Raw genomic sequence first — 19,420 nt, 5'->3', positions numbered from 1 at the left:
TCATGGCTGGGCTGTCTTAGAGGGATTCTTGCACTTGACTAAATCAAATAACCCTTTTCTATGAAAAATGCAATCTCCATTGTTGATATCTGGTGCTTAAAATCTGGAGGTAGAAGACCTACAGGTTTGGTTACTCATTCCAAAATAGCACTCTTCATACTTGTGCCCTTCAACCCTGCCTTTGACTAGTACATCCGGCACTCTTTTGGTATTGTTCATACCTTTTCTGAACTGAGGAACAAAGAGAGAGAAAATCCCTACAATATATGTCTATACTCCTAATTTTTTCCCCTTTTTTTAAATGTTCAGTTTAATGGGAAAGTGTTAAAGTGAATGGTTTTGAAATAATCTGGCACCCACAAATCTTTTAGTTGCACCTTGCAGTCCTTACCCTGGAGGCTGAACTCTACTTGAGCCTACTTCCCGTGCTCCATGCTCATAACCTTTATCTGGCAAAATTCTCAGGTATGTGGTTGTATCATTTACATAGAATCATAGAATAGCTAGGGTTGGAAAGGACCTTAAGATCATCTAGTTCCAACCCCTCTGCCATGGGCAGGGACACCTCACACTAAACCATGTCACCCAAGACTCCATCCAGCCTGGCCTTGAACACAGCCAGGGATGGAGCATTCACAACTTTCTTGGCCAACCCATTCCAGTACCTCACCACCCTAACAGTAAAGAATTTCTTCCTTACATCCAATCTAAACTTCCCCTGTTTTAAGTTTGAACCCATTACCCCTTGTCCTATCACTACAGTCCCTAATGAATAGTCCCTCTCCAGCATCCCTGTAGGCCCCCTTCAGATACTGGAAGGCTCCTATGAGTTCTCCACGCAGCCTTCTCTTCTCCAGGCTGAACAGCCCCAACTTTCTCAGCCTGTCTTCATACAGGAGGTGCTCCAGTCCCCTGATAATCCTTGTGGCCCTCCTCTGGACTTTTTCCAACAGTTCCATGTCCTTTTTATGTTGAGGACACCAGAACTGCACACAATACTCCAAGTGAGGTCTCACGAGAGCAGAGTAGAGGTGCAGGATCACCTCCTTTGACCTGCTGGTCACGCTCCTTTTGATGCAGCCCAGGATATGGTTGGCTTTCTAGGATGTGAGCACACAGTGCCAGCTCATGTTAAGTTTTTCATCTACCAGCACCCCCAAGTCCTTCTCCTCAGGGTGGCTCTTAATTTAGGGTTTGATACACTGTTAAATATTTCTGTTACCAAGAACAGAAAATGACCTAAAAAAAGAGATTTCTTACATATTCCCATAGAATGATAATCTTTTGCATCTAATCATAGAACTCTTTTTTCACCTGACAGAATTTTCCTAACACATCTCTTTCATAACTCTGCTCAACACAGTATTCATGGCTGATTTTTCGAAATCATGGTATATTTTGCTGAGGATGGAATTTGATAGGTCTAATTTTCAGTGGATGAACAAGAAAATGGAATGAGAATTTCTTGTGTTTACAGGGACTGCTAGGATTTTCAGTAATGATGATTTAGGATATAGAAGCTTAGAAAGTGATTAATATACACTGTTTTGACAGAGTTTGCTTACTGTTACTGAAGTTGTTGATGGTTTGTGGTTTCTGTAAAGGTTAAAATAGTTATTTTAATATGGTTTGGTGAAGGAATCTGTAGAGTAATTTCTCTGCAAGTTTCAATTTCTGCTGAGGCTTTTTTTTAAATAAAATATATTCCTTGAGAGATGAAAAGCAAAAAAAAGTAATTTGACCTTTCGCTGTTGAAAGCATAAATATTTATATATTTTTTTCAATGGTGTTTACTGGATTTGAAAAGGATCAAGCGAATAGTAATACTGAACACCTATAATATGTGGCCTTTTTGACCTATGGGGACCTGTAATTGTACTTTCTTAGTTAAAACACTTCCATATTGTTTGTAGGGATTACCCATGTAAATGTAGCCAGATTAAAGTGCACCATTACTTTCTTACCACCTGGGAAAGACTGTATCCTTTCAAGAAGGCTTGATTGGAGTGATAGGAAGCATTTCACCACATAGAACTGAGAAATTATAGTGCTAATGAGCTTATCTCTTCTGTAGTAGTGAAGTAATTACCCCCTTCCCCAGATCAGCAGCAAGGGAGATTTCTTCTAAGCAATAACAAATGGTAAATTGTTGGTGTTTGTTACTATCAAATTGTCATCATGGATCAGGTTTCTGCTCTAAAGCTAATGCATGAATATAAACCCAGAAGATGATTTTTGGTCAGTAGTGCTCAAAAAAGTCAAGAACAAAGAAAGGCGAAAGCTTCACCTGTATCATGGGGCTTCACCTTTAATTTCATTTGCATCCAACCTGGCCACATAGTTGGATTTCTCTGTAGTTTCGTCTTTGGTTATTATCTTCTGTGGAGCACAATGGGAATGGCTACTCAGAGGAGTGATGGAAAGGGTTAGCAACTGCCATCAGTGTTACCCATCTACCTTCATTTGTTGAAGTTTGATATGTTGCCAAGAAAGATGTCAGCCAAAAACTAGCTGTGAGCTGAATGAATTACTTTCAGGAAGGCAGTCTGCTCTTACCTATTTGTTGTTTACTCCTCAGTTATGGGAAGGAACTAGATATTTACTGTGCACACAGAATACAGTTGAACTTTATAAATCAAATGTTGTCAGGACTCAGTGAATTTATTGTGCATTTACAGATTGACTGCTGTGTGCATATTTGTGTAGAAATGCAGGCAGTGGGACTCAAACCTGGAGGAAGGTAGGATGTCAACTGAATTCAAAGTTGCCACTTAAATCTTGTTCAAGGAGAATATTACTCTTTGATATACTCAACTACAACATTAGACAGAAAATTTTTATGCTCATGACTGACTGCTCTTAGATGCTCCTTGTCCTCAGTCACGCTGATTTACTCCACTGTAGGTGTTTGGCTGTCTCTAGCAGTCCATCTATAATTTAATCGGAATCCTGTGCTTGTCCTCCTTGGGTCTAAAATTTGAAAAGAGCACCCACCTTCTCACCCCCAGCACTTAACAGCACAGCTTGTCTTTTAAACATTTTGTTACACTTGGTATGCCGCAATTGTTGGCACAGTATTAGAGCATACATATTTTATTGACTGGAGCTGCCTCCACTATAATGTAGTTCTCAAAGTTAAAAACCCCACGACAAAAACTTCATGAAAAATTACTCTTCATAGGTAAAACTCTCAACCTTATGCATGCTCCTTAGTCCACCTGCCCTTTTTCTTTGATAGTCTACTTTCCACATGGGCCATTTTGCATGTGCAAGTGTGCAGTTGCTTAGTTCAGAGTCCTCTGATCATGTACTTAGCATTTGACTTAAGTCTTGAGCCTGCTTAAGTCTTGAGTCTCTCTGATAGTGTATAAACTTGTTGAGAGCTAGATTTCAGTTGTTTTTTTTTAAATGCTTTCTGGAAAAGAAAATACATTTTCTTACATTCGGGGCAGTATGATAGAGAAGGGGTTTTGTATTAGTAGGATTTGTGAGAAATCAATCTGTGGAGCACTTTAACATAGGGAATTGATTTGTCTAAATCATATATATCAAAACAGATAAACAAAGTTAGACTAAGCCACTTACTCAACATAAAAATATTTCCAGATTCTTTTTTTCATATCACAGATGCAGGGGCCTGGGGTATTGGCAGTACACTCCAGTGTTCTATTTTTCTTTTAGTTTGTACTCCTCCCTTCAACCTGTACATCACTTATTTGGTTGCGAGAAAACTGGAACAAAGTAAAAATTAAAATGATCCTAAGTCAATTTGAGGGAATTCTCCTTCATGAAAAGTATCCAGATTTACTGTCATAGTAGCTGTGTATTCGTATTTTTCAGAAGTCACAAAGGGCAACTTTTATAAGAGAAGAGGTTACCTGAGGAATGGACAGAATAACATCATAATTAAATGTGTAAACAGATGCTTACTTACAAAATGTATGTTGTGCTTTATAGATTTATTACCCTGCAGCTGTTCATTAAACCTTCCTCCACTGAGATAGGATAAATGAATTTTTAAGTGATGCAAGTTCAATTCAGTACATAGTGGAACAGGTTCCTGTAAAGTAGCATCAGTAATATTAAATAGCTACTTTGTTGTCATGTGTTTTTCTTTCTTATGTAAGTTACTACCTCAAAATTAAACTGCATTTATTAAACTGAGTTGTGCTGATTATCAAACCAGTATATTTTCTTGCAATTTTAAACTTTATTCCTAATGTAGTGTATAAATATATAGGAAAAATCAAATTCTATTGCTTAGAAGAGGTAGTAAAGGATGAAGGCAATATGTACCAACCATGCTTCTAGATCTCACTTGAAAGGATCCTTTCTCTAAATCATTTTCTCATTTCCTTTTCCTAGATTGTGACACAACAGACGTATATAAGATGATTCAGAATTCTGGATAACTTTTAGGGGATACAGATCAGAAAATAATACGTGGAGAGAACAGAAAGGAAAATGAGGTGGCTAAGATTTAGTAAAGGAAGACAGCAGTGCTGAAAGGTCAAGTATCAGACTGTAAGTACATCATTAGTAGAGTCACTAAGATTTTTTTTCTCTAGTGAATGTTATTTTTAATAATTTGTTGTGTTATTTTTGTATAAAGAAATACATGTTTTGTAAAATTTTGTTTTCTGATATATGCTCACATATACTGGTGAAAGTGCCAGTACAGGAAAAAGCCTTTTTAGGGTGAATGTAATATGATCACCAAAACAAACTACATAGACTTCCCATGAACTTGGCTGGACATAAACTGCAGGAAAAAAAAGAGTAACTTTTGAAAAACCTAAAAAATGGACTCTAATGTCAAGAAAATAGCTATTTTTAAGGTAGCATTTTAGTGAATCATATATTCTGGATATAGTGTGTTATATGATGGTTGTAGGAAATGGTGCTAATAAAATCAAAATACACACCAATGAGAAAAGATGGTTTATCATATATAAAGCAAAACCTCCAAACTGTGACAAACTCAGATGACTCACAAAAATTATGAGACATTGTAAGTGTTGTTGTAAGTGTTCACTTATTGTTAACATCCTGACAATAAGACAAATGCAGAGTTGCAGTGTGGAATGAAATATTACAAAGTGCTACTTATTTCAAGTGAGTTAAAGGTTTTGGGTTAATAATGAGTATATTGAACTACTTGAAAAATCATATGTGACCATTTAAACAAGGAAGGTATTATACTACGTAAGTTCAAGGGACCTATTTTGTGACTTGTCTGTGCAGCCTTGATTGTGACATTTCTTTGTTCATAGTCCTACACATTTTCCTTTTAATATACATATTTTCATGGGAATATTATAAAATTGTACATTATTCATTACTGCAATTGCTCTGCATTTTTGTTTTGTGTAACGATCACATCCAGAGCTATGCTATCCATGTCGCAGTTATCGTGCTGTCTTCTAAATGAAGTTATATTTTCTTACTGCTTATTAAAGTCAAGCAGAAAAAATTGTTGATATGTATGTGTACCAAATTCTTGTACACACATCAAATAGGAATATATAAGATAAAATAGCCCCAGATCCTACTGAGAGAAATGATAGTGCTTGATAAAGTCCTTGGGAATTGCAATAGGTACAAATAAACCCTGCAGTCTTGAAAATGATCAGTGGCAGGTAGGCAGTCTCCTTTTGGTTATATTTCTTCTATTGTTCTGGTATGGACAATTACCATGTCAAAGGACTTAACCAACTGCTTTAAAATGTCATTAATTTTGTTAAATGAAATGTATCACAGGAAATAGCTCCAGTGCTTAATTTCAGAAGCTATGATAATATACTGTGGACCTATCTTGGGACAAGCAGTCCTCTAACATTTTGTTTGCCCTTGAGATTTAGAAGGAGTCATATCTATAGTATTCATAATAAGTAGCAATTTAACCAAGTTCAAATTAGATGTGAACAAATGGATTAATAAGCACCTCATTAAATTTTTAATTTCCATTTCATTTATCACTTTTAATAGAATCAACTCTGTTTCAGGGTGGGGGAGGATTCATTTCCAAGTACGAAACGTTAATTTCACTTGTTTTTATCAATAGCTTGAATTATTTTTCTACAAAATATACTTTGTGTAGTTCTGAAATATCTGACCTGCAGATAGAACTAATAACTGTAGATTGATTTAGTGGATATTTATTAAAGTACTGAACTTTACCGTACTGTTGTCTGTAGTGTTTTTTCTCTAAGTGCTAATGTGTGCTTACTTGCAATGATTGCAAAGGTCTTTTCCAACCTAGTTGATTCTGTGATTAATATTAGGAGAGGGAACTTCTGTGATTTTAAGAATAAATGAATTTAAAATAAGCAGATATTGGGTAATTAATTAAATAACTTAATTGAAAATATCAGTGTATTTCAGAAGTAAATTCTGACTTTTAAACTTTACATTCAGATTCCAGCTTCAAAGAGATATTTTAAAGTACTTGAATTTGTTGGATAACATGTATCACAAGCATGTGCAAAATTTTCATAATTTTGTTTTCTTTCAAATAAAGCTATTCTAAAGCTCTAAATTTAATGTATCTATTACTGAAGAATGGCTTTGTAGAAAAATGCATGTCTTTTCAATATATTTTCTTAACATTTATTTCCAAGGGAAAAATAAAAGGAATAGAATAATTATTTCTTGTTCATCTGTCCTTTGAAGTTCCTTTATTTAGTTGTGATGTGCTCCAGGTGTCAGGTGTCCATTTTTTGGTTATAGAAAGCTTTTGCTACAGGCATGTTTTTTTCCCAAATATTTACTTCATGTTCTTTTCCATTTTGCACAGACAGGTATCATACTGATCTCTGAAGGAAAAGGAATGGTTTTTTTAGGACCCTTCTTCTATGTAGTACCAATATGAATGCCAAATTCATAAGTCTCTATCAAGTAATTTAGAAAGAGATAGATACAAATCAGTTCACATTTTTATGCAGCATACAAGAAAGCAAGTACTTTTCACTTTAATGGCAGTCTGTGTGCTTGAGAGAGAAAAAGAAATGGAAATAGTATTTCAGGTGTTACAAGGTTCTTCCAGTACATGTTTTGGGCAAGAGAGAAAAAGCAATGTCTGAAAAAGAATCCAAACCAAAGGAATATGTTGCTTATCTCAGATGTAGAAATGTGAAGTTTCTTGGGTGTCAGTGTAGATTAAGGCTAAACTTAGTAAACATCAGGGTTTCTTTTCAATCTTACTTTTTTCCTAAATAAATATATTTAAATATAACTTCTCTGTAATATTGTAATAAATTTAGACAGCTGTTTTTCACCGAACTGATTGCAGCCAAGATGCAAAAATCTAAAACTAAATAGGTACCAGATCATTCATTAAGATCTTGAAAAAAATTAAAAAAAGAAGAACTCTCAGGAATTAATTACAGTAAAGCTGATCACTCTAAGAGTAGCTGTCTACTATAGTAAAACATGAATAACACGTTTCTCACTGTTTTCAGTTAAAGTGGTTCTAAGAACTCAGAAAAACTACCTTAGCTTGTTAAGAAAGCTCTAATTCAGGAAAATGTTCTGATTTCCCATCCAAAAGATAAAGAAGGATTAAAGATAAAGAAACCTTGTGTGAGTGCATAAATATCTGCATGTGGTAGTGCTTCTGGCAAGAGTGTCTACTTTTTCAGGGGGTCTGCATGAGCAGTTTAACAAGGGCAGAGGGTTGTCTGTATGGAAGTGAGGTATCAGGCCAGATTGAATTTTGAGGTCTCTGTTATTTCACTGCTTCAACAGCTTGACTTTCTCTTCTACTAGATTTCTTTATGTGTTTGAGCTTCTGTTTGTCACAAGAATAAATAGAATCCTTTTTTTTTAATCCAGTTGTCTCTTTGTTCTTGAAAGTTTTGTTTCACCAGAAATTTATTTTCTGTATAATTATATATCTCATATAAAGATGTCTAATTTCATGTATCTTAGTGTCATCCTAGGTCCACAAATTTATTTATATATTACAGAGGCAGAGCTAATTTATAATAGATGCCATTTTGTAAATGTTGCGGCTTAACCCCAGCCAGCAACTGGCACCACTCAGACAGCCACTCACTCCCTTCCCTCTGGTGGGATGGGGGAGAGAATCAGAAGGATAAAAATGAGAAAACTTGTGGGTTGAGATAAAGCTAGTTTCAAAGCTGCACATGCAAGCAAAGCAATACAAGGAATTAATTCACCAGCAGTTCCCATCAGCAGGCAGGTGTTCAGCCATCTCCAGGACAGCAGGGCTCCATCATGCATCCCAGGCAGTTACTGGGAAGACAAACATCATCACTCCTAACATCTCCCTCTTTTTTTTTTCCCCCCAGCTTTATACACTCAGCATGACATCATATGGTCTGCAATATCACTGAGGTCAGTTGGGGTCATCTGTCCTGGCTGTCTCCCCTCCCAACTCTTTGTGCACCCCCAGCCTGCTTGCTGGTTGGGTGATGTGAGGAACAGAAAAGTCCTTGGCTGTATATAAGCCCTTCTCAGCAGCAATGAAAACATCCCTGAATTATCAGACCATTTTCAGCACAAATCCAAAATGTAGCCCCATACTAATTACTGTGAAGAAAATTAACTCTACCCCAGCCAAAACCAGCACAGTAAATGATATCTTTCTACACTATTAAGTAATGTTTTGACAGATTCTAATCAAACTTTTTGTTCTAACTTGCTGGAGACAATATGTTAAGGCACTAAAGGGTACTTTGAGTTATTAAGGTAAATTAACTCTAGTAATTGCTACGAAGGTAGAAGATTGAAGTATAGGCTAAGGTTAATAAAGAATATTTAGACATTTTATTTATATATATACTTTTTTTTTCTGTCAGGTTTTACATTGCCCAGAATGCTTGTTTAGTATGGATTTGAACTAGTGAACTGAAAGTAACTGAAGACCAGGAAGATAACTGGAAAAGTACAAATAACTTTTTGCTATTTTTCCAGAAGCTACTATTTCCTCCAATAAAATGAAGTCACAGTTTATGGAAAAGATATCTTGGGGAAAAGAAAACAAAGAAAAAAGAAAAAAAAAACCACCCAAACCCCAGAGAACAACAAAACCCATCTGTTAAGCTCATTTGGCTGGGCATTTTCAAAGATGCAGCATTGTCTTTCTGCCATTAAAAAAATCACGTGAAGAAAACCTATCTTCTAAGGAAATGTTTGTGTTTTACAAAAGGCAGATTCAGTAAATAGGCATTTATGTTCTGCTTGTTCTGTGCAGTACTATTTCATAAGATGATGATGAAATATTGTCATCAAAGGGAAGTCGTCAACACTGACAGATATTTTTTAACATCCTTGTGATTGAAAGACTCAGAACATTTTTCTTTTTGTATCTTTCTAGTGTCTTAATCAAAATGTCTAAGGTACACAGCTGAATGCTTACAAAAGTCTAACTAGTCTCTAGGGGCCTATGATGTCTTGCACATTTGTGATGTTATTTGACGGATTATACATTAGGCCATTTCAAGCATTGCTCATCAGTAGAGAATTCAAAACCATAGTGCAAAGCGGATTTTCGAAAAATTCTCGTCAAAAAGCTTCTTGCCACCTAGGTGAATGAATGGCAATATTACTTACATCTTCTGATGCCTGTTATGACTTAAATGTTTAGATTTTGAGGCTGATTGTGTAAATCAGTTTAAAATTTAGATATTATCATAAAATCATGTAATGGTTCAGGTTAGAAGGGATTTCAAGATGCCAGCTCCCTGCTGAAAGCAGGTTAGGCTGTAAGTCAGAATTCATGCAGTCTGGACTTGAAAACCTCCAAGGATGGAGTGTACCTAACTTGTCTGGGCAACCTGTTCTAGTGCTTAACTGGCCCTTAGGGTGAAAAGATACTTCCTTGTATCCAGTCACAACTTTTCAGCTTAAATGTTCATTGTGTGTAATGGTATGTGCTCAGACCCTTGAACCATCTTGGTGGCCCTCCATTGAACATAATCCAGTTTATCAATGACTTTCTTCTAGTGGTTGAGAAGATGGCAAAATAGGTCATGCTACACTAATTGCCAACTAGCAAATACTGGGATTTAGTGCTGAAAGGAAATAATTGCTTTCCTTATCTACTGGCTGTGCTCCATATAGCCTCCATAGGATGGTGCTCACTGCCTTTGCTGCCAGGATACATTTCTGGCTTATTCAGCTCACTGTTTGCCAAGACTGGTCTTTTCTAACAGAGGTGCTCCCCAGACACTCCAGTCCTCTCCTGTAATACTGCAAGGAATTCTTCTTTGCCAGCTGAAGGAAATGAAAGGTCTTTGTCCTTTTTCAGTGTATTACATTTTGTGTTTGGCCTTTCCTCTCAGCTGTCCAGGTCCCTCTGACTAGCAGCCGCACCCTCAAGCATATCTACCAAACCCCCTCCAGTTTGGTGTCATCTGCAGGCTCAATGAGAGCATACTCTTTTGCCTCCTCCTGGTCACTGATTGGGATGTTGAAGAGAAGTCCCAGCACAGACGTGTATGGTAGCCTGCTTGTTGCTCGCCTCCAGGAAGAGTTTGACACATCAACAGTTACCCTGTGAGCCTGACTGAACCATTTTTCTAATATGTTTAGCTGTCCATTTAGTTGTCCAAGAATATTGTGGAAGACAGCGTTTAAAGCTTCCTGGTAAAGTAAGTGGATGACAAACAAAGTTTAAATGTCCCAGAAGGAAGAACAACATTGATGCTGTTCAGGACTTTTCCATGGTTTCTCTCTGAAGATAGTCGGTACCTTGATGGGTAAAATAATAGCCATTTTCATACAAACAAATGTGTGTGAAGACAAATTCTTTATGCTTTGCAGATAAGCATCACTACTTGGAGCAATTTGATAGCTTATTATCTCTTGATAGAGATAATGGATTTAAGATAAATTTAAGTGTGAAAGCATCCAGTTAACCCAGAATGTGTTAAACTATCATCTGATATTCACATACTGAGTTTGCAACAACCCATAGCAGAATAGGAAACTTTCTAGCATAAAAATGTGTGGCATGCAGGAGTGAGGAAATGAATTTTCTTCTGAGAACCTGAAAAATCTGTTAACTGAGGCAGTGATTGTTGCTGTTGTTTATTCTTCCATTATTACTTTTAAAACAAAAGAGGTACTCTTGACTTGCTTTTTACCAAAACCAAGGCATTTTATTTGCTGAATATTATCTGTTTTACTACACATTTTTTTGAAGGACTGACTTATATTTCTTTTCTTGTAAGGAAAACTCAATTTGCTGAAACTTAAAACTTTTTTTTTATTTCAGTATGGCAGAACCTCTGTTAAAATAAATTCATCATTTTGACTTGACTTTCACAGTACTTCATTTGGATAAACTGACAAAGAATTCACAGTCTCTCTTTATGCCAAAATGGCCATATGTTTTCATTCTGATTGGTATACAATTGTGTGTTTTTACCAAAGCCATAGTTCTTTCCAAGCAGCAAAACTCAGCCTCGTAGAACTCTTTATATCATGCTTATGTAGGTCTACTTTCAAGTCTTGTACTTGTACATGTTTGTACTTAAAAAAAAACAAACCAGTTAGTGTTATTTACCTTTCAGTAAATTACATTTTATAGCTATTCTGTACAGGTATTTTCAACAACCAGCCCTTTTTTTGTCAGAGCTCATAATTTTACCATCTGAATTCCAGATGAAGAAGAAACTAGGTGATGGCTGAGATTGCTGTTGGCAATCTCTTGCTTTTACATTTGCTGTAGAAACTTCTGAATAAGACTTTGTGAAATTCAGAAATTATTTGTGCAGGAGTACTCTGATGTTCACATATAAATATCCTGAAGGTCCAAGGTTAGGTCACAAGACCCCACCTGGAGCACTGTGTTCAGCTCTGGAGCCCTCAGCATAAGAAAGGCATGGACCTGCCCGAGTAGCTCTGGATGAGAGCCACATATGTGATCAGGGGCCTGGAACACCTTTCCTATGAAGACAGGCTGAGAGAGCTGGGGTTGTTCAGCCTGGAGAAGTCTCCAGAGAGACCTTCTAGCAGCCTTTCAGTGCCTAAAGGGGCGCAGCCACAAGGGAGCTGGAGAAAGACTTTTTACAAGGGCATTTAGGGATAAGACAAGGGGTAATGGCTTTAAACTAGAAGAGGGGAGACTTTAGGTTAGATATTAGGAAGAAATTCTTTACTGTGAGGGTAGTGAGGCACTGGCACAGGTTGCCCAGAGAAGTTGTGGCTGCCCCATCCCTGGAAGTGTTCCAAGGCTGGATGGGGCTTTGAGCAACTTTGTCTGGTGGAAGGTATCCCTGCCTGTGGCAGGGGGTTGGAACTAGATGAATCTTTAAAGTCTCTTCAAACCAAGTCACTCTATGATTCTCTATTTTTTTTCTTTCAGAATACATTTATAGTGTTATAATTCTATATTGTAGTGCAAGGTTGATGCTACTAAATGAGGTATTTAGAAGGAATTAGAATTTTCAGTCTGTCACTGTCTTTTTTCCTGTCTTTCAGATGGCATAGACAAAGTAGTTCAGACTGCAAGTTGGATGAGAGTTATGATCTGTAGCTCAGCCTGAATTAGATGAACTGTTGGCTGACTAGTGAAGCTGTTCAGAGAAGGTGGCTGACAAAATCAACTTATGCCTTGGTACACTGATATGATTCAGTTTCTTTTTGAGGCATATTTTATTCATACTACTTGTTGCATGTTTGTTAAACCAAAAATAGACTATTTCGTTTTTATTTTGACTATCTTTCGAATTGTTATGTCAGTCTTGTCATTGTAGAAGAGAGCAGTAGTCTTTGAATCCACTGACATGCTGAAAAACCTGTACTGTCTCCATAAGCCTTACAACATCACCGATTCTTGCTATAGGCTTTTTGCCCTTGCGGGTGGCTTCTGTGATTATATCTCCTGTGTCCCTGCAGTTTTTCAGGCTGGATGTATTGGCAAAAAACCCTTCAGGAACTCTGGTCCTATACCCAACCATGAATGTTTGTGTTTTTCTTTTCTTTTGTGTTTCTTTCCTGTCTGTGACCTTCATCAGTCTTAACTTGCTTTTTATTGCCTTGCAGTCAGGGTGGTTGGGAAGTACTGATAAAAACAGAGGAGAAGACCCTTGACATTAGGTTTTTAAATTATGTGGAAAGATGGTGAAACAAGAACTTTAAAGAGCCTTTACCAACTTGTTGTTGGCTAAATTGTGTTGCTGTTTAGGATTTAGTGGTTTGGGGCTGCTCTGCTACTGTAAAATCAGTTATGTTTTTGTTATTCAAATCATACAGTGAACATAAACACAGAAATTAGTAGAAAATAAAGATTTTTTTTTTGTATGTTAATCTTTTTAAAACATGGGGAAACTTATGTTTAATTACTTACTTTTTTTTGCCAGGGTTCACAGTCCTTTCCCAAGTGTTTAATTGCTTATTTTTTTTGACAGGATTCACAGTCATTTCCCAACTGACCTACACTTTGTCCACTATACCAGGACAGGCTCACTCAGGTTGACATCACTCTACCTAATGAAGTTGTCCGAGTAGTCAGAATAGAATTAGAGATCTGTTGGGTGAAGTAGTACCAGAAATATTAACAACCATTCAGAAAAATGGAATCCATTACAAGAAACTTAAATCACATTTTTATTGCATTTTAAAGTGTGTAGTATTAAAAATGTTGAAATAAAAAGGTTTGTTTCATACATGTTTTGTGTTAGGCATTGAACAAAATACAGGTTGCTGAGTAACGATACTGCTGATTGACCTGCAGGATATAAGTATGTTGAAGTGTACAGATGTAATCAATGATGTATTTAGTGAAATATATGGCAAATATATTAGAACAGAAATATTTTTTTTTACCACTTAGTCTGTAACTTGTGATTTTGTCATTATTAGATTTCCTGTGAGAGCAGTTGTACTGTAAGAAAGTTAAAAACAATATTCATTCGCTCTTACAAATATTTAGACTTGCAGAAGTCATTAAATTTATAACTATTGTGTGAAATTCCATATTATGTTACTAATTTGCTTTCTTTTATTTCCTATAAAAAGCAGTCTTCTAGTGTCTGGTCTAGCGACCGTGACTTAATCATTAGATTTATACTTCCTGTCCTTAGAGTGTTGAAAGGTCAGTGGAATAAAAAAAAATGCCTTTAGCCATCTATTACGAGTCATAGACCTGCTCGCCTTTGTTGAAAGCAACTGTCAGACTATCTATCTAAGAGGTATTCCTTTCAAAGTTGCAATGCTCACTTTGTTTCCTGTGTAATCAGTGGAGTAAAATCTCCCAAGAATTTGGAGTATTCTCAGCAACTTGCTGAAACAGCAAGTGATCTGACTGGCTTTATCGGCTACTTTACTAACTCTTTGAAGAAAATCTGTTTTTAAGATAGCCAATGTCAGGGTAACATGCATAAAAAGGTGTATTTCTTTAACTGTATCTTTAAAGAAAGAATGTTAGCATTAGAAATGTCTTGTAGTATCAGTCACTAAACATTTGTAATTTTAGTCTCCTACTGAAAATGCAATTCACTAGTAAGTTATTTCCTGTGCAGTTATTTCCTGAAATAAAAAAGGCACTAAGAAAAAGTAACAAGAATCATTTGTTAAGCATTTGTTAAGAACTTGATAGAACTCTCTGTTGCCAATGGTCATCAAGTTACTATAGAAATTTTAATACCCATGCTATATGTACTCTGAAGTAATGTTTGGATACTACTTCTCTCTAAGTATGCCTCTACTGAACATTCTGCCAAAGTGCAGAGTTTGTTGCTTTTATCTTGGAATACGTGTCTTGTATGTCGATTACCCTAGTGCCTAAGACCAACGTTGAATGTACTAGCTTAAGTACATTGACCCTTGCACTCCAACCTTCTGGGCACTTCTGGTTTACAGTCTTAACTGTCCAGGGACCATATAACAGTTAAAGCAAGGAACATGCCAGCTCTGCAGTGGAGTGTCATCAGCATCAATAAAAGGTGCAAGAGTGCTATAGATCAATGGTGAACATTAAAACCATCTACATTCAGTTCCCTGGCCCAGTTTCTTTGTCATGCTACAAGACTTGGGGTGCTATTCAGTATCCTTTTCTGGTTCAGACTTTTTGGTGTTTTTCTTTCTTACAGTTATCTATTCCGGCAGTGTGCCAGAATCTCTCTTAAAAAAAAATAAAAGAGAGAGAAAATACCCCTCAGAACTCTTTCTCCTGTTGTTTACACTAGGATTTGTCATGTTACAGTTTGAGAGTAAGATCTCTGCTTTCTAATGGAATGTCTGACAAATACAGCGACCTCATTTAACTTTGAAATTAGCCTTGTTTTAAGCATAGGGCTGATCCAGATGACCTGAAAAAGTCCCTCCCAACTTAAATTATGAGACAAAATTCACTGAAAGTGTATTTCAGACCCCTGTTCTGCCAGGTATCGTTATTATTTTGTGTTAGTAAAACTATGCTGTTTTTAATGACTCTCTCATTTAGATATGCACTATGATTCCATAGTAATATTTCTTTTATGTAGATTACTGCTTTTGCAGTTTGCTGAAAGGAAATAGCCTTTGGTCAGAGAAATTATCTAAACTTTTCACATTTTTTCCAATTTATACATGCTCTGTTTGTCTCTTTTACCAGTAATATTAATAGAATTCTTAGAAATAAAATCTCTAGCATTTATATATGAAGTGAGAATTAAAACCTTTGCATATGTTTTCAACTTGGGAATCAAGTTAGATATCTGATTTGGGAAAAATCCTGAAAAGAGATAGCATCCTGAAAGCCTTATATTTTAAAGGTAGGCTAACTTGTATATTAAATATTTAAAAATCTGTTCAAAGGCCAAATGCCTTTGCTTTGTGGACTTAGTATGTAGACATTTGAATTGTTTCATTGGATCACACACAAACTTTCAAAGAGTGTCAAGCACTGAAGGGCTACAAATATAATAATAAAGCAATCGTATTATGATTTCTCTTTGGATAATATTCTTCAAGCTGCTAGCCATGTTCTTCATAGTTACAAGTAATATTACTGTGTTTTGTAGACTTTAAGTTTTTATTCTGTTTTTTCTACTGAGTTATTTTAAATTTATAAACTTGTATGCATTGGTAATTGTTATCACACTTCTGTCATCATAGTACAAAGAATAGTATTTCTTTGTTTTGAATTATTTTGATGATTTCCATTGAAGATTTCTAAGGTGTTTTTTTTTTTTTTTTTGTTGAAAGAATATACAAAATATTCCTATCTCTCTTTCTTCATACTTCTTGTGATTTTATAATTCTTTGTAGCTTCTATAGGTATGTGGATGCTAAGAGGAAGGCTAGTGAAAATGCCGGCACTCTTTGAAGGAAACAGGAGACCTGGTTACCTGGGACTTGAGAAGGCTGAAGTATTCAACTTGTCTCAGTCTTCACTGACAAGAGCTCCACCCACACTACCGAAGTCAAAAAAAGAAAAGGTGGGGACTGGAAGAATAAAGAACTACCTGCTGTAGGAGAAGATCAGGTACAAAATCATCTAAGGAACCTGAAGGTGCATGAGTCCATGCAACCTGACAAGATGCATCCACAGGTCCTGAGGGAACTGGCATATGAAGTTGCCAAGATACTATCCATCATATTTAAGAAGTTGTGGCAGTCTAGTGAAATTCCCACTGACTGGAAAAGGGAAATATAAACCCCATTTTTAAAAAGGGGAAAAAAGGAAGTCTGAGAGAACTCCAGGCTGGTCAGGCTCCGCTTGTCGCTGAGCAAAATCATGGGGTAGATCCCCCTAAAAACTGTGTTAGCGCACATGAAAAACAACTAGTTGATTGGTGACAGACAACATGGCTTAACTGATGAACAACTTGACAGATGAACAACTTGGTAAATAAAGAATTGGCTGGATAGCTGAACTGAAAGAGTTGCAGTCAACACAGCTTGACAGTGCGAAGCAGCCCAATATGCGATTGGAGACCAGTGACAAGTGTTGTTCCTCAGGGCAATGTTCAGCATCTTTGTCAGCAACATGGACTGTGGGATTGAGTGCACCCTCAGCACCAGTGTTGACACCAGGCTGTGTGGTGCACTTGATATGCTGGATGGAAGGGATATCATCAAGAGGGACCTTGAAAGGCTCGAGAGGTGGACCAGTGCAAACCTCATGAAGTTAAACAAGTCCAATTGCAAGGTTCTGCAACTGGGATGGGGCAATCCCAAGAATAAGTACAGGCTGGGCAGAGAATGGGTTTAGAGCAACCCTGTCTTTCTAGACTTGGGATGTATGTTGACAAAAACCTCAACATGAACTGGCAGTGTGTGCTTGCAGCTCAGAAAGCCAGCTGTATCCTGGGCTTCATCAAAAGAAGTGTGACCGGCAGACTGAGGGAGGTGATTCTTTCCTCTCTACTCCACTCTCATGAGGCTCCACCTGGAGTACTGTGTTCAGCTCTGGAGCCCTCAGCATAAGAAAGGCATGGACCTGCCCGAGTAGCTCTGGATGAGGGCCACATATGTGATCAGGGGCCTGGAACACCTTTCCTATGAAGACAGGCTGAGAGAGCTGGGGTTGTTCAGCCTGGAGAAGTCTCCAGAGAGACCTTCTAGCAGCCTTTCAGTGCCTAAAGGGGCGCAGCCACAAGGGAGCTGGAGAAAGACTTTTTACAAGGGCATTTAGGGATAAGACAAGGGGTAATGGCTTTAAACTAGAAGAGGGGAGACTTTAGGTTAGATATTAGGAAGAAATTCTTTACTGTGAGGGTAGTGAGGCACTGGCACAGGTTGCCCAGAGAAGTTGTGGCTGCCCCATCCCTGGAAGTGTTCCAAGGCTGGATGGGGCTTTGAGCAACTTTGTCTGGTGGAAGGTATCCCTGCCTGTGGCAGGGGGTTGGAACTAGATGAGCTTTCATAGGCCCTTTCAGCCCAGACCATTCGATGATTCTGCTGAATTGGATAATTTCTGGATGGACTTTGAGTTTCTGTCTGGCTTTCTGGAAGATGTTCTTTATCTTATTTAACTTTCATTTGCTTTTTGTAAGATTAGATATATGTTTATGATGGAAAGAAGTAGGACCAAAACATGGATGTGGACAAATGAGTTCTATGAGTAAGAATTACCGTATCAATGGATGGAGTCTGTTTAGTTCAACATTCTGCTCCAAAGTGCATGAGTAAAAAAAAGACTTGAGTAATTTGTATGTATCCAGATGTCAACTAATTCTGATCTTGATTGTATCCAATATGACTTCTGGCTTAGAGGTCCATGTTTGCTGAAATTTCTCTGGTAGCTTTTATGATAGTCATTGGTTTGTTTTTCTGAATTCCCATATTGAAGAAAAAGTTTACATGCTATCTATCATTAGTAATTCAGATTGTTCATTCCTGTGTTGTATTAGAGTAGGTGGATGAATACTGCCTGGACCTGGTAACTGGTACTATAACCTCTTTAGCAGTTAAATTTTAGACAGAGCCTCTGTTGTAGCCCCTTCTGCCTGAAAGGGTTCCAAATTCTGTCATCTCCTCAGCTTCTAGAAAAAATGTCACTACAGAGGTCTCATTTCTGTGCAATAACTCCGACTGCTGCAGTTGTATTAAGGTTGAATTGGTTTTGATCCTTGATGTTTTGGAAAGAAAAAATTAGCCGTAGAAGATTTGATTCCTCCACTTAGTTATGATAAAGTGTTCAGAAGATGTCTGGGTTTTTTTTTGTTTTAGTCTTTCCCTTGACTTGCATTTTTGTGGATTTTGCATTTAATCTGTTAAAATTTATTCCTGTTTTCTTTGCTTAAATACAATCTTTGCTTTCTTTTTTATTTTTTTTAATTGCCTTCTTTCCTTTGCTATTTAGTCAAGCTGACATCCATAAGGGTGTGATAGTTGTTCTCTAGATCAGAGAGAACCTTACTTTATACCAGGACAAGGGGTAACGGGTTAAAACTTAAACAGCAGAGGTTTAGATTGGATATAAGGAAGAAATTCTTTCCTGTTAGGGCAGTGAGGTACTGGAATGGGTTGCCCAGGGAGGTAGTGAATGCTCCATCCCTGGCAGTGTTCAAGACCAGGTTGGATGAAGCCTTGGGTGATATGGTTTAGTGTGAGGTGTCCCTGCCCATGGCAGGGGGGTTGAAACCAGATGATCTTAAGGTCTTTTCCAACCCTAACTATTCTATGATTCTATGATTCTATACCTATCACACTGTCCATGTCACAGAGCTGCCATTCCTATTGTGGTTGGTGATAGCTAATATTTTTTTTAAAAAAGGTTATGACTCTTAGCTTCAAATCATTCCTATAAATCATGTATAGAATAATAGTAGTGATTAGTTCAGCATTTATGGCTACATCCATTTTATTTTCCATTGTGGATCTGAACACATACTTAAATTCAATGTCATCTTCTATTTGTATTTGAAGCCAGCACAAACTCTGATTTGGGAAGAGGCGAGGGGACTAAGACACAGAAATATATAAGAAAGTTTGGAAAAGAGGTAGAGGAAAAATGGCAGAG

Source organism: Melopsittacus undulatus, chromosome 1 (assembly GCF_012275295.1).
Source record: "Melopsittacus undulatus isolate bMelUnd1 chromosome 1, bMelUnd1.mat.Z, whole genome shotgun sequence".
Classification (NCBI taxonomy): Eukaryota; Metazoa; Chordata; class Aves; order Psittaciformes; family Psittaculidae; genus Melopsittacus; species Melopsittacus undulatus.
Note: the sequence above shows the minus strand (reverse complement) of the source record.